Source organism: Notothenia rossii (genome assembly GCF_949606895.1).
Source record: "Notothenia rossii genome assembly, chromosome: 10".
Classification (NCBI taxonomy): Eukaryota; Metazoa; Chordata; class Actinopteri; order Perciformes; family Nototheniidae; genus Notothenia; species Notothenia rossii.
The window spans coordinates 19,417,539-19,432,700 of NC_136908.1; the positions used below are offsets into that span (position 1 = coordinate 19,417,539).

Sequence of the window (15,162 nt, forward strand, 5' to 3'; positions counted from 1 at the left end):
TAGGCTATTTATTATTTATGTTAGGCCTAATTGTTTTAATATGCAAACGTTTATATCTTGCAACCATTTTGAAATAACTCTGCCAATGCCTTCAATCTCATGAAGTACCGCCTTTTTCATTTTTTATACACCACCATGTCTCATTAAGAAAATCAAAGGATCCCAATTTGAATATTGGCGCGACGTGAATTGAAAGGGTGAGTCCCTGCATGCATGGGCACACACTGTCCTTGTGGTAAGGGTAAAGTATTACAACTCATATTTACAGTAATAGAAGACGAAGTTTATGTAGGCTACATATCAAATGTACTAACACGTGTCTGGCGTGCGTAAAAGGCTGTGGTCTCGATGCGCGCCGCCCTGTGCAGTGGAGCCCGCATGGTGTCTGGGCTGCAGCAGTAAAACAATGGAGGGTGGTTTACTGCTGTCGGAGTGCCTGAGACAGACTGTGACCCACCCGCCTAAAGACTGTCTGCTTCTCACGGCCCGTGTATAACGCGTTACAACAAGTTACAAACTAACATGCCATTGTTTTTTATGACTTTGTAAGAACGAAGTAAAGTGGAACAAATACTTATAAGTTCAATGGCGTATAAGTTCGGTTCTGATGTCGTTACCATGACAACACCCCCTTCCTTATCATATATCTTGTGATAAATGTAGCCTGTAGATGACAGAGCAGATAAATAAAATGCTGTATTTGTAAGCTATGAGGTGTTCTGTATACCGAGCTTTACCAATATGCTCGTCGACAAGCTTATGTCTTACTATTTTGGGATATAAAGCCTATTTCCATATCGTTTTATAATATTCAGAGTAAGACATGAAACATTGTTGTATTGTTATACAGGAGTATGTCCTATTGAAAGCCTTTAAATTCTCAAATAGCTACTTGAGTCTATAGGCTACATGTTTATGGACTCGTTTTTATGGCCATTCAGGCCATAGGATATTGTAATTCTGCTGATGCTTTGCAGCCCTGCTACATCTATTGTTTCTTCTATAGGTTATTTCTGTCTATTGAGGCAGTTGAACGCTCCTTTTGAGGTTTATCCCATTTTTCCCACTTTATTTAGCCTATAGAGTTGATACTTTCCAAAAAAAGAGGGGCTCAGTTTACAAAGCCTTGAAGACAGATTTGTGATCTGGGGGCGATAACAAATAAAGTTGAATTGCTTTTGATTAATATGGTAAGCTTTTCAAACCATAGCCAATTGCTATAGCCATATATATTTGGAAATAAGCCAATATAATGTCGACTTCTCTCACTGTAAATGCGCTGAGTTTAAATACCCATTATTGTTTGGCCCATTAGCGCATACAACGGTTTCCTGGCAACGAGGCGCGCGCAGGTGTTAATGTGAGCGCGCCTGCAGCTCCCCAGAGAGCGTGTTGGTGGAGGGTCTGCGTTGGTAATGAACTTGAGTTATCTCATCACAGCCCAGTAAACGCGTCTGGATCATAGACCGTGTATGGTGTGGATGTGGTTCCCACGCTGCGGCTGCACGGGGACATCCTGCAGCCCGGTGCCCGAGGCTCTCCCCGGGTTACCACGTGCCTGAGGCCTTTAGATGTCTGACACAGGACTGGCATGGGTTTACTTTCACTCTGATGGTTATATTGTGGTTTTGATGTAGCTAAAACCACAAAAAGCGTGAAAAGAAAAACTACAAGATATAAATTTTCCATCAGTGATTCACAATGGTTTCATTTGAAGGCTTATATTAATAATATAATAACACACTTAATTTGTATAGCACCTTGCATGCACAAAGCAGCCCAAAGTGCTTTACAGAACAAGAAGAAGACATTACAACAATATTAAAAATAAACACAGAAAAAGATAAAACATCATAAGTGATCCTAATGAAATTCCCTTGAAGTAAAGCTGACAATAAATTAAAATAGGTTAAAATAAAACAATATAAAAAAGAAAATTTAAAATGTAAAATAAAAGCAAAACAGAGAAAATACAGTAAAACATGGACAATGATAGTGCGAATTGAAAGTTAACCCAAACTAAAAGCTTTATTAAAAATATAGGTTTTTACTTTACTTTGAAACATTTCAAGGGAGTTTGCTGTTCTAAGATCCGCGTTATAAATAACTATTGATAGAGGTCAATGATGTCTAAGCTAATTTATGGCTTTAATAATAATATGGGTTGCCCAGTAGTGAAAAAGAATCCCTAATCATGTAATCTTGTTATAACTTAGATGATTAATAGGGATTTGTTATTAAATGGATTTTGATCCATGCTTTCACACAGAACAATCAGTGCAACAGCATTTTCACATGGCGTCCCATGTTAATAACTGATCAATATATGTATTAACTATTAATAAAGCCACACAACTTACACACCCTCAATAAAGTTATTTTTAAGTATTATGGAACCCTATAACATTAGCCTATTTTTCTACGGGTGAACTAGTTTTGCAGTGTGTGAGGAGGGGGTCCCTGTGTGAAGGCATTTCCACACATTGGTTACTCTAGACAGATCAACATGACTGAGTTAACTTTATTAAATGCAAATGAAGAGCACTGTCTAGGGCTATGCACACAGACAAGCCTGGGCCCTTATACAATAACGTTCGAGAGGATTCTTCTTTCAGTAATTCAAAAGATTCCTGGTGTGATTATCATGATAATTAGCCAAGCCGGAGCGCCTCTCAAGGCTGTCTACACGTTTCTGTTTCAGACAGCCACATCTCTGAGCTATAATTATACTCTGGGGGAGAAGCTAAATGCTACATTTTTAACATTGAACAATCTGAAAATCACGTTTTACCGTAAAAGTGAAGTCTAAAAATATTATTTAAAGAAATGTGAGACAGTCGAAATGTAATGATTCATTATCAATCATAGCCTAGTGGTGCCAATATGTTAGTGAGGCTGAGGTAAAAACTTGTGAAACATGTGAAAACTTAGCAAATAATGGCTGCATTCCAAATTGAAAATATGTTGATATGATAAACATTGGCATGCAAACAAATCACTATAACGTCTGTATTATGTGTTATATGATGCAGATGAAGCACACTTTGACTAACAACAAATAGGTATTGGAAGGATGTTTGGTGGATGAATGAATTATGGTGCCACCATGCACTTCTGCATGCGCCTGTTGGGGGGCGTGAGAGACGCTGCCAGCTTCTTATTATAATTACATCGTCTTGCATAATATCAAACATCTCAGAGGGTGGGAACAGTGTTACCTCACTGATTCACAAGGGGGTGGGACTTGGACAGCGTATATGATTGGGGACAAATGAGATGTTAAACCATTTGGAGACAACAGTGGTGGAGATGTAGCCATCCAGGCGGACTGCCCCAACTCCCTGCGATGGAGAGGGGATGTTGCGGGTTGTGGATGTGGAGGACAGCCGTGTGACAATATAGGGGGAAAGAAAAAAGGGAACCCGTTAGATTTAAACAAATGGACGGGGCCAGCGGGACGTCACGATGCGCAGTCGCCACAAAGCTCAATACGCCGCTCATGAACGCGCGCATTTGGCTCCCAGCATGCTGCACGTCCGGAGGGACCGCTGGCCGCTACCAGGAGCTCATCCAAACCAAGTGCAACCCACCCTGCTGCAAATAAGGAGGACACAGTAAGAACCCTGTTTTGTATTTTCAGTGATTTTGTTGAATATGAGTTCAAAACCTGCAGTGGGGGATTTATATTGCGAGCTCAGGCGCGTTTACGCTGCAACACACTGTGCTTTTCACCCTGTTGTGAAATAAGAAAGGATCTGCAGGCCGACCAGATGGTTTACACTCAATCTACATTTTCTTTCCGATAACCATGTGCTGTTCTCAGACCAGTTTGAGGTCTGTGTAAACAGAAGCATCTGAAATAACAACGGCTGAACATCTCGTGATGGCAGCAGCACAGACGTGTAGTTTCACTTGTGGCTGCAGACACTTTTGTTTGGCACGAGATACTATGGGAGTCTGCTGAAATCTGAGCATCACTGTGAATCCAACCAATTTTAGCACTGAGTTTAGTGGCCTTTTCCTGGACTTTAGTCAAATGTGATATTCTGTCTCACACGATCCCTTTTGATTAGTTTTTAGTCATCTTTAATCGTGTAAATGTTGATATTGTACAAAGGAATGTGCATATTGCCCTCATATCTCTCTAAGCCTGCCCATTTAAACAGTCCTTTAAGAAAATGCCACAACAAGGACAGTTTTGTTCTACTTTATTAGCCTAACTTCAAATTCTGCTTTAGTGTCTTTTACATGAATTAAGGAATGTTGAATTTGAATCTTTTGAGTGATGCTGACACCAGATCAGCCATATATTGTGTTGTTAAACCAATAACACAAGTGCATATTGCACTATTGCCACAAATTTAGATCCAGAACTGCAGACTTTTATTTGTATTTATTTTTGTTTTAATACTACGTCAACTCTTAGAGTAACCATAATGTGGCTCGGGTCGGCCTGTGGCGGTGTGAGGGGGGCCTCGGGCGGTGCAACCTTTCCCAGCAGCGTTGTGTTGTGTTTTGGCCCGTTTGCTGTCAACACATTAGGCGTTGAACAGGCCAAGCAAGGGGAAAGCATGTACCAAAAAAATGGAAAAAAGAGAAAGGTGATTATAGGCTACATGAACGCAGCGGCTTCCTGCAGGATTATACAGTACGTGCCAGCATTGGAGGGCTCTTACATAAGGCCTGCTTAATCTGTGTGAGTGGGTAGAAAGACTCCATCTCATGCGTGTTTCTGTTTTATTTCTATAGTTTTTACTTTTCTATAGTAGGGCTTTTGATTACAGCGTAATTTTAGTGGAGGCGTATTCATGGCCCATGCAGGAGTGAGTTATGCTGTTTGTTTGTGACAGTGATGAAGCAAAAAAAGTCCCTTTTCAATTGGAAATATTGTTTCTTTTTCATACAAATAAGATAAACAATACTGTATTTGATAATAAAGTCCAAAAATATAGTGAATTAACTTCTTCGCTACTTTGTCAGCTACAGTTTTGCGCAGTAATTGGCCGGATTACGCAAAGGCAGAATAAGTCAGGTGCTTCCCAAAATGAAGACGTCAATTTGAGCTTTATCATGACATCATGACTGTGCAGTTAGACGGAACAGGTGAATTCAGTTTTTTGTTAAAGACGACCTCACCACCAAGTCCACTTTTAAGTCTCAAGTGACAGGTGGCAGTGGATCGACACACGTCTTTAACATGTTGAAATGTGACGCTGAGAGTCTGCAGCAGCATGGAGCCTCTCTGCAGTCAGTGGAGCTGCAGGTGCAGGGCCCCCCTGCTGAGCAACACAAAGTGGATTAGTTTGGTGCTTTCTGTGACCCATAGGCACATTTACCACCAAGGTGTTTTCCAGGGATAGAGGGAGAGAGGAGAGGAAATGCCCGTGTGTTATTCAGCGTGCATTTCTTGGATATTCCAGGTGACTTATTTCGTCATTCTTTCTTTTTCTCCCTCAGAAACTTACAAACAAAAGCGCCAGAAATGAAGACGAAACTGTTCCCAACCGCCCTCTCAGGTGAATATGAATCTTCTCACTTTTTATTCGCCATGGTTTTACTATTGCTATTCAATCTGCATATATAATTGAAATCCATAGACAACATGTTTGTCTTGCGCTACACACATATAGGAAAACCCCGAACGAGCACGCAGCAGCAGCACGCTGTGTGGAACTAATTGATTACTCCAGGAAATCATTTTAAAATCCTTTCGGGGTCCTTTTCGTGGACGCGAGGGTTCCGCTCAGATTTAACATCGTTTACAGCAGCCTTTCATGCTCCTGACAATCTGTTAAAGTACAACATGTTCACTGTGTTACTCTGAAGTTACCTTTAACCTAACGTGCTATAAATTCCCCCTACACAGACCATAAGGTGTTTTTATTCCTTTAGTAATCATTATTTATGTAGCCGAAATTAAAGTAAGGGGTTTCAACTTTTGGGTAATGTTGGTTTCGTTGCCTGAATCCAGGAATGCATCAGATGTACATTTAAAGAAAGTTAAAGTTTCTACAACAGTTTTAATTTAGAGTTAGGCTATCAGTCGTATTTAATATTATGTTACATTCACGTATGCTTAAAATGCAGTTAAAGTATGCAGCTGACAAAGCTCTGAATAACACACATAAAAAACAAATAGTGTTGTTCCAACATAAATCCTTGTCACAGAAATGACTAACAAAAATAAGACGAATTTTAGCATTTAAAAACACAGACTTCATTGGGAGAAATGTGTGTAGCCATTAAAGAAATGTATTTTACTTTAATCCAAATTATATTCACATACACACACTAGGAAGGAAAATAAATTGTATGAGGTTAAACACTATTATGTGGTATTTCAAATAGAACATTTATAAAAGGGAAATTCGCTCTTTGTATACGAGGTAAACCATATAGCTGTTGACGTGGACGCTGGACCAGAGAGCTCGTGTTTAACCGCGTGTGTGTCACAACCTGCAGACGCAGAACAGCAAAGTGCTCCCACTAATGGATGTCTTTTGGCAAAAATCCAAAGCATTGTGTGCATCCTATAATTCATCTGTGCCCTCCCAGAAAGAATATTTGAAGAAAATGTAGGCTTAAAATATGGAATTATGTGTAGGTAACAATATCTTAATCTGCATTTTAGCGCATTTCTACAATGAGAGTTCTGTGTGTTTTTTTTTTTTAATTTGTGGATGAAGGCAGTGGCCTATTTTCACGATGCTGTGAGAAAGAACAGCCTCATAATGGCGTGTGTGTGTGGTTGTGTGTGTGTGTGTGTGTGTGTGTGTGTGTGTGTGTGTGTGTGTGTGTGTGTGTGTGTGTGTGTGTTAATTAGGCATCACACCTCGCTGCATTAATTGAAAGCCAGCTATGGGATTGACGTCATTCCCCTCTCACGCCAAAGGCCATTTTGTATTCAAAAGACTGTTTAAAAAAGTCAAAATAAAAAAGGGGATTTACAGTATGTACGTTTTATAAAGTGGTAGTATTTGTTTGGGTCTCTTGTTTTAGTATTTTCAGATAATTAAGGAAATTATGTGAAAGCATAAAACATTTTGACATGAATATAATCTATTAGAACGTAATGTAAAACAAAATGAAAGCATAAACAAAAATAATGATATTAAATGTTTCCACAGTATTTGAAAACATTTGATAAATGTAATAATATAGCTTATTTTAAAATCGAATCTGTTTTTTGCTGTGAGGTGAAATAAAAGTCTTTGGTATGAGACAATGGCACTCAAATGTTCTTTTGTACTGCTATTTAAAAAAAGAAATGTTTGAAACGTGCAGAAAAATCTTGAGGTTTTAAACTATTTATGCCAGTACTATTTGAATAATGATCATATAAACTTCTTAGTACATGCTTATCTGCATGTACAGTTAACATACTTCCAGATTCGACATTAAGCTGACTGAATAGATACCTTTATACATCATTATATATTAACCAAGTGTTTACCTTGACTAAAATGTGTTTGTGTTAAACTTTCGAGGGATTTCCTCCTTATATTCTGCTATATTGTAATATTTCTTACAGATCTATTTGTGTAAATTATTCCCTTCAGTACTATTTCATCCCGAGCTTCTGATGCCCCTCATAAAGATTTTTATCGTTGTTTTCTTTAGTTCACTGGATAGTCGGCTATAATGCTTTGTTTTGAATTCCTATAAGAACCCATTCACATTTCAGTCATATAAAAGACACTTAATAGCTTGGAAAATGTGTTTTCCCAGCAGTATCCCTTGTGAATCTTTAGTCATGCTTGTTTTTCATCTCATTTCACTGAGGCATTTTTAACACCAAGCAATAAATCATCTGCATTAACACTCCAGATTTATGACCAATATTGTCATTACTTCAACCTCTGGAAAACATGTGCAAAACAGAGTAAAGAAGCTTTATTTTTAGTGAATTTAAAAGCATTTTTCCGTGTCATTGTTTGTCCTTACAGGTGTGTCGGAGGCTGTGTGTGCTGTGGACAGAGAGCTGTGTTGCAGGCCGGAGGGGTTGTCTGTTATCTTTGGTTATCTAGCTGTATGAGTGATGCACATTTTTCATAAAGCTAGATAACCGAAAGTAACAAGAATCCCATTACACGCCTGCACGGAGGCAGAAGACTAAATAAAAAAAAAACATAAAGAGAACCAGGAAGGGGCTCGGACGATGGACGCGAAGGTATGATGCTGTGTTACATCAGATCTGATAAAAGGGAGGGGCGGGTTTATCATCATTTGCAACACAAAAACAACTATACTTACTACAGAAAATGTTATTCATTGTAACATGTAATGCTGCAGTGATAGGGCATAGATGTGCTGTGTGTGAATAGCGCTTTGCTCAAATATCCACTCAAAATCACAACGATTGCAAACAAATCAATATATCCTAAAATGAATATGTACACCTTCTCCCACTAAAAATATATAGCAAAAAATGACTAATACATCTGTGATTTTTACTTCAAAATGTACTTGTATCTCCTGAAACACTAAAGTCTTCGGTGTAACTTTTATTTAACCTCAACTTCTCTCCATAAAACAACACCGTATTGAATAAATAATTTCCTTTACTGTCCAAACATCTCACTTCAGGAGGAAATACATCAAATTAACAAAGAACCATGTTAAGGAAATTAGTAACTGTGATTTAAACCCTCTTCTGAGTCTCTGCAGTGAGTGATGCTGGAGGGACGAAGGTCTTTGCTGTTAGACTGTAGGCTGTCTGTCAGTTAGGGGCCAACACCAAGCATTGCTGAAGGAGGCCAAATTAGATAAGCAACAGTGTGATAGACAAATATTATTTCTACCACCTTCTTGTCCTACCGATCTATCAGTAGAGAGGTCAATTGTGTAATTGCTTTCTATAACTAAAGTACTTTACACAAGGAAAGGTCTATTCTTGATGCACTGTGGCCCAGAGATGTATGGCCTTTACCTAGCTGTATGTTTTTTCTTGTAGATTAGAGGCCTTTCTAATCACACATCAAATCAAATTCTATTTTAGTTTACGGTTTTGTTTTTGAAAAATGTCTAATCAATGCAAGTACAAATCAGTAAAGAGTAAAGCGATTAGCTTTAAGGAGCTACAGCCGATTTAAGAAGAAGCTGAACTATTGAGTTTAAAGTTGTAAAGTGCTTGGATAAAATGTTGAGATAAATGTAAAAATAATTATATCCTATCGGCCTTTCCTTTTCTTCAGCCTTTCTCTCTCCATTTCACACGCGCACACACACACACACACACACACACACACACACACACACACACACACATACACACACACACACACACACACACACACACACACACACACACACACACACACACACACACACACACACACACAATCTCTTTGTCTAATTGCACTTCATTTGCGTACGAATTTGGCCGCAATCGGATTCTAATTACACTGTAGCCTTCATTTTGCCTTTTTAATTGAAGCCAGATAATTGGCTACATTTTGGTCTTAGCTCAGTTTTCTTGCTTGAATCTTTTTTTTTTTTAAAGGGGAATCTGTTTGTTGTTGTAGTTGTTAGATGAGGCGTTAACTACACATGGTGGAGACACAAATACACAGCCATCCCCTCCTAGTTTGAGGGATTGCATGATTCACAAAGGGATGATTATGTGCATGCAACTCTCCTGCGGTTTTAGAGAGCATGTCCTACAGAGGCAGTGGTGTTGAGAGAGGTGAAACAAAGACAGGAGCACCTCGAGAGGCAATTAGCGGCACTTTGCCATCATTTGGAGCATCTCCTCTCCAGTTGATGCTCTTCTGCAGTTAATTTTCTGCCTTTCTTGCTAAAAGAACATAACAGGCTTTGTCTCAAACAAGTCAACAGTTTGTCATCGGTGGGCACAACGAGGCAGTGAGGAAGGATGGTGTGTGTGTCAACCCATCTCGAGTGACTGTCAGAATAAATACTATCTAAAGTAAAAAACTGTAAAACGCTCAAGCCCCATCAACATTCAATTGCCTTTACTAAAATCACAAATGTATTCATCTTTAAAAGACCAACACATCAGTAAAGATAAGACCGTAAGACATTTACATATACTGAATCAATATTAAAACTTCTAAATTATGCTTCCCATTCATTCATCCCTAATGCCTGCAGTTTAATTTGTTATATGCAAGATTAATTAAGCTTTCAAACCCTATTTCATTGTTGGCAGGAAAAATAGGTTGAAAGCTATTTTTCTTCATTGACAATTAGCCACATGCACTTTTTGACACTGTACTTTCCCAACATGCCTCTCCTTTCTTTTGCTTTCGCCCCTCATTCATTTAATTTTATTCTTTTCGTTTTTTTCCCAGCTTGGATTCTCAGATGGTTGGTTCTGATTTGTATGCATTTGCATAATGAATGTCATTTGCATGCTCAGGGGCAGACCATACCATGAGAACGGCTGTGTTGGTTGTTTGTGTGTGTGTGTGTGTGTGTGTGTGTGTGTGTGTGTGTGTGTGTGTGTGTGTGGGGGTGTGTGTGTGTGTGTGTGTGTGTGTGTGTGTGAGAGTGTCATGCATGGGCACATGTGTGCGGCGTATATTAAGCACATGTAAATGACACGTTTTTACACAAACAGACCATCACAGGGTTTTGTTTGTTTCGCGGCCACACTGTACACACTTTGTTCTTCCTCTCTGACATGTGTGTGTGTGTGTGTGTGTGTGTATGTGTGTGTGTGTGTGTGTGTGTGTGTGTGTGTGTGTGTATGTGTATGTGTATGTGTGTGTGTGTGTGTGTGTGTGTGTGTGTGTGTGTGTGTGTGTGTGTGTGTGTGTATGTGTGTCTTGGAGTGTCCATGTGTGGGAGAATTCCTCTATGTGTTGTGCATGTAGGGCACCAATCTGACAAACATGCCTCTTTCTGCCTCTCCGCCTCTCTCCATTCTGTCTTGGTAACCGTTCAGCAACATACTGAGAAGAATGAAAATACAAGAGTCACTCCTCAATCCCATAATCCTCCTCTTCTCCGACCCCTCCCTTGCCAGTTTGTCCTCCTCTCCCACACGGCAAGTCACAGTCCTGCCACCATCTTAGGTGTTAAGACTGGCACAAAATGGCAGCTGTAGCTGGGGGAACGTGGATAGCGTACACTGCACCTTCCCCCACTCCATGTTGGCCCCGATCCTTTCCGCGCCATTGGTTGCCTCAAGACAGTGTTAATTACTGCCAGTGTGTTAATTGTAGAGATCGCCCCAAGAGACGTGCAAAAAGGGATGAGATAGGAGGAAACCGTGGAGCCGGTGGCTTTTGAGTGTCGGCAAGCTGGCATTTTCGAGGGCAGCTGCGATTCGTGCGTCGCTTTCTCGGTGCCCGTCGTCACGCTGCAGACGCTGACGATCGACCATTTTGTGGATTTCCAAGACGCTCGAAAAAGTCTTCTGAGTGTTCGGCATCTGGGACTTTAATCAGATTGTTCTTTTGATTACAAAGAGTTAGAATTTTGCTCGACTAGCATTTTTTCTTTGTGTGCGGAGCATTCAAACGATATTTACGCTGCAGGCGAGTGCACACAGCTTTGTTTGATGAAGTGGGAGAAAAAAAACACCTACATCCCTGACATTCTCAAGGAGCTGTAATTAGCAACATGGTGGTCTTCACAAATCTCTGGTTTTTATCACACTTACTGTAGTTTTCTCAGATGTGCAATACACTCCCTATTGGCTTGTATAAGAATATTTCTTGCCACGCGTGATCAGCAACCGTCACTCATTTCTGGACTGGAGGAACGTCCTAACTCTAAGATTATGTTGGACACAACATTGACATAATCTAAAAAACATCAAGTTTGTTGCTGTTGAGTGAAAACCTTTAGTCTCCAACATACAGACACATTTTCTGGCCCTTTTTATGCTCTATGATAAAGCATTTTTGATGTTGAAGCCAGTTGGTTGTGAAAATTGTTTTACAAGTCTAAACTTTTAGAGTAGCATAGGATCCTTTATCATATAGGAAAACAATTGAATCTCTCTTGTAAAGGGTTAGAATGTATTTTTTCTCACTGGCAACTTAGTTAACCTTTTAAATAGGGTAGTACGATAGCCTCCTTCGATGTGGTTTTTCGACCTGCAACTCTCACCCCGACAGCCATGAACGAGGGTCCGACGATGAGTTGAGGGAGTTAGTTAGTGAATGACTGAGGAAGACTGGAGGGAGGGGCGGGGGGGGGCAGACAGACAAGGAGAGGGAGGCTGCGACAGTGAGATCTCAATAGTGAGAGGCCTTCTTTGTGCTCCTGTGTGAGGTTTATCTTGGAGGGGTGCAGGGGGCACTAAGAAAGGAGGGGAAGAGGAGAGGGTGGGGATCCTATCCTGGGCCCTCAGACAAGCGGCACATTGTCCTCCCCAATGTGTGGCGGCACTTGTGGCGTAACGCCATTATTTAGGCCAGTGGAGGGGACGGGGGTCTGGAGACCAGCTTAACCAAAACGCCAATTAGAGCCGGATCGTCCTGATTAATGGACGAGGGAGATTGGTAAACAATGCCGGCCATTGTTAACATTACCCCCCCACTCCTCACACACACATACAATCCCCTACCCCTCCGGTTTCTTTCACACAGCAGACCATACTGCCTCTGACACACACAGGCACACACAGGCACACACAGGCACACACAGACACACAGGCACACACAGGCACACACAGGCACACACAGGCACACACAGGCACACACAGGCACACACACACACCCACGCAAACACACGCACAAAACGTGTCCGTCATGCCAGTCCTGCTATTAGCATGCTGCTCTTGCATTTGTTGCAGCCTCAATGTTAAGTTTGGCTTGATCTTAATTCATATTTTTTTTAGATTAAAGTCGATCTTTTTAGATTAAAACTAAGTTTGTGACAAAAAGTTTAACATTTCGTCAAACTAAAATGTATGAAAGAAAGAAGAATTACAATTTACATTTTCAGAAGACATGTCCTAATGTATTTAACATGCAAATAAAATTAAGCACTGCGTTTAAGTTGTACATGGAGCGATGAAACTGAGGCGTCTTTCATCAAAAGCAGCGCTGGGCTCATATGTTAATCACACACCATGCGATGCTCGGCTCTGCATTTCAATACGTCCTACTTTATTGTTTTTTTTAAGCATATGCGCTGAATAATTAGCCACCACATAGTCCAATCAGGGGCATGCCAATGTGGGGTTGCTATGGCGACCCCATCAGTTCTTACCAACCTCCACCCCCCAACTCCCTTTGCCCTCCACCCTTATGTCCCCCTCCTACTCCCCCGGCTGCCTGGCTGCAAACAGGACGGGGCAAAATAAAGCGTGGGAAAAAACACTTTGGTGGATCAGACAATGAAATTGGGGGTGAGGAGAAGGGGGGAGAGAAGAGGGAGAAAGAGAAGGGAGGAGAGGAGAAGGAGAGGAGGAAGGAGAAGAGGAGATTAGAGGAGAGGAGGTGGCATGTTGGTGATTGGAAGAGCAGCTTGTGTCTAGACTGGCAAATACAGACATGGTGGTTCTGGAGTTTAGTGTTTTGGGGTTTGGGGAGGGACATATTTTATCTGGTCTGGGATGGTTGTGTGTGTTTGTTCCCTCTGTTATTAGTGTGCCATCTATGGGCAGTGAAAGGGAGCTTACAGTAAAGGCCACTCGGAAGGCGATATACAGTAGCAACGAGCTTTTAAATAAATTATGCAGGGATTAGCTCCGACAAATATTTGTGCCATTGCACAAAACCCTGATGCAATCCTCCAGGGTGGGCTGGCCATATGAACAAAGTATTTTATGAATAGATAGCATGTTTTATTATTATTCGAAAAACTATGGTTTAATTTAAATAACCACATTATGCCTATTAATAAAAGAGGAAAATACTTATTCAGTTAAGAAGTTGAAAATTGAGAGATGCAGTGAGATCCCGGTCCTAAACTGTATGTATTTGTGCATTCTGGGGTATGGGAGAAGGTTGGAGGAGATGGTGATGTGAGTGTTGCCACCAGCTGTACAGTGGTGGTGGAGAGTACAATGTAAAAAACGAAACCTTTTCCCAAATATTTCACACAAGATTTACTGAGATATGAGTTGTGCTTGTTTTTATCTACTTGGACAGTAACATTTCTACACCTTATTTAATTGAATATCAATAAGATTCCATTGGAAGACAATACATAATCATATTCAATTATAGACCCACCTTACTAGTTGTAGTCTAACGTTTTAAGAGCTCGAAAGCATAAAAAGAAAAAGAAAAAAAAAAAGCATAAACAAAAAAAGGTGGAAAATGTTTTTTCTGTTCTCTACAAAAGCCGACGGTTTCTAAGCGCGTGTCATGGAGGACACGCGTGTCAGATCATTAATTGCATTTCTCGATGCTGTACTTTTTATACTTATTTACCAAGATTGGGAGCTATCTCTTTTATAATGGTCTCTGCTCCTATTCTGTGCGATACATGCAGACTTTCTTTTTAGATTTGTAGGGATTCGAGCAACCTATTTGAATCAAATACAGCACAAAATGGCCAACCATACTCTCTGTTGCTCCAAATATTGCAGTAACTCTGTACATCCTCTGATCTTTCTAGATGAAAGTGTAGAAGATTGAAGATGAATGTTTCTGTTATTTATCCATCCCCTTATTTAATGATTGTTTTTAAACGTAAATTCTGTCTCCTTAAGGTTTCTCATCAGTCTGGATTTGGGAATCATCGAATCCTTGCCTCTCCGCTCCTTTGGACTGTGACTTTGAGTCCAGCGATGTTCACTTCACACAGGAATATGTCATGAACAGCTAATATAATGGAGGACACAGACTGATTCTATGAAAGCAGGAGCGGTCTCTAACACAGCTCTTAAACTGGTAATGGATACAAAAGGGACTTCAACAGCACAACATCTTAATCTGGCTGGTGAAAGAAGATTGATACGAGTGGACTAACTGACCTTCGGCTATTATGGCGGTGAAACTGAGAGTAAAGGACGGCAAAGTGATCTCTGTGTGTGTGTGTGTGTGTGTGTGTGTGCACAATGTTTTTGTGGACTGCTCTGCACAGCTGTTCAGGAAACATCTGCACTAGATTTTCATTATGGTCAGGGCTTAGATCACACACACACACACACACACACACACACACACACACACACACACACACACACACACACACACACACACACACACACACACACACACACACACACACACA

At 40.5% G+C, this 15,162-nt stretch overlaps 1 long non-coding RNA gene across 1 annotated transcript; it reads left to right on the forward strand.

The window, feature by feature from the left end:
• The first annotated feature begins 3,298 nt into the window (after nt 1–3,298).
• Nucleotides 3,299–15,162, forward strand: LOC307022333. The gene is made up of 4 exons (XR_013803361.1): nt 3,299–3,614; nt 5,458–5,516; nt 7,947–8,170; nt 14,639–15,162. It is a non-coding gene; the product is annotated as an uncharacterized lncRNA (long non-coding RNA).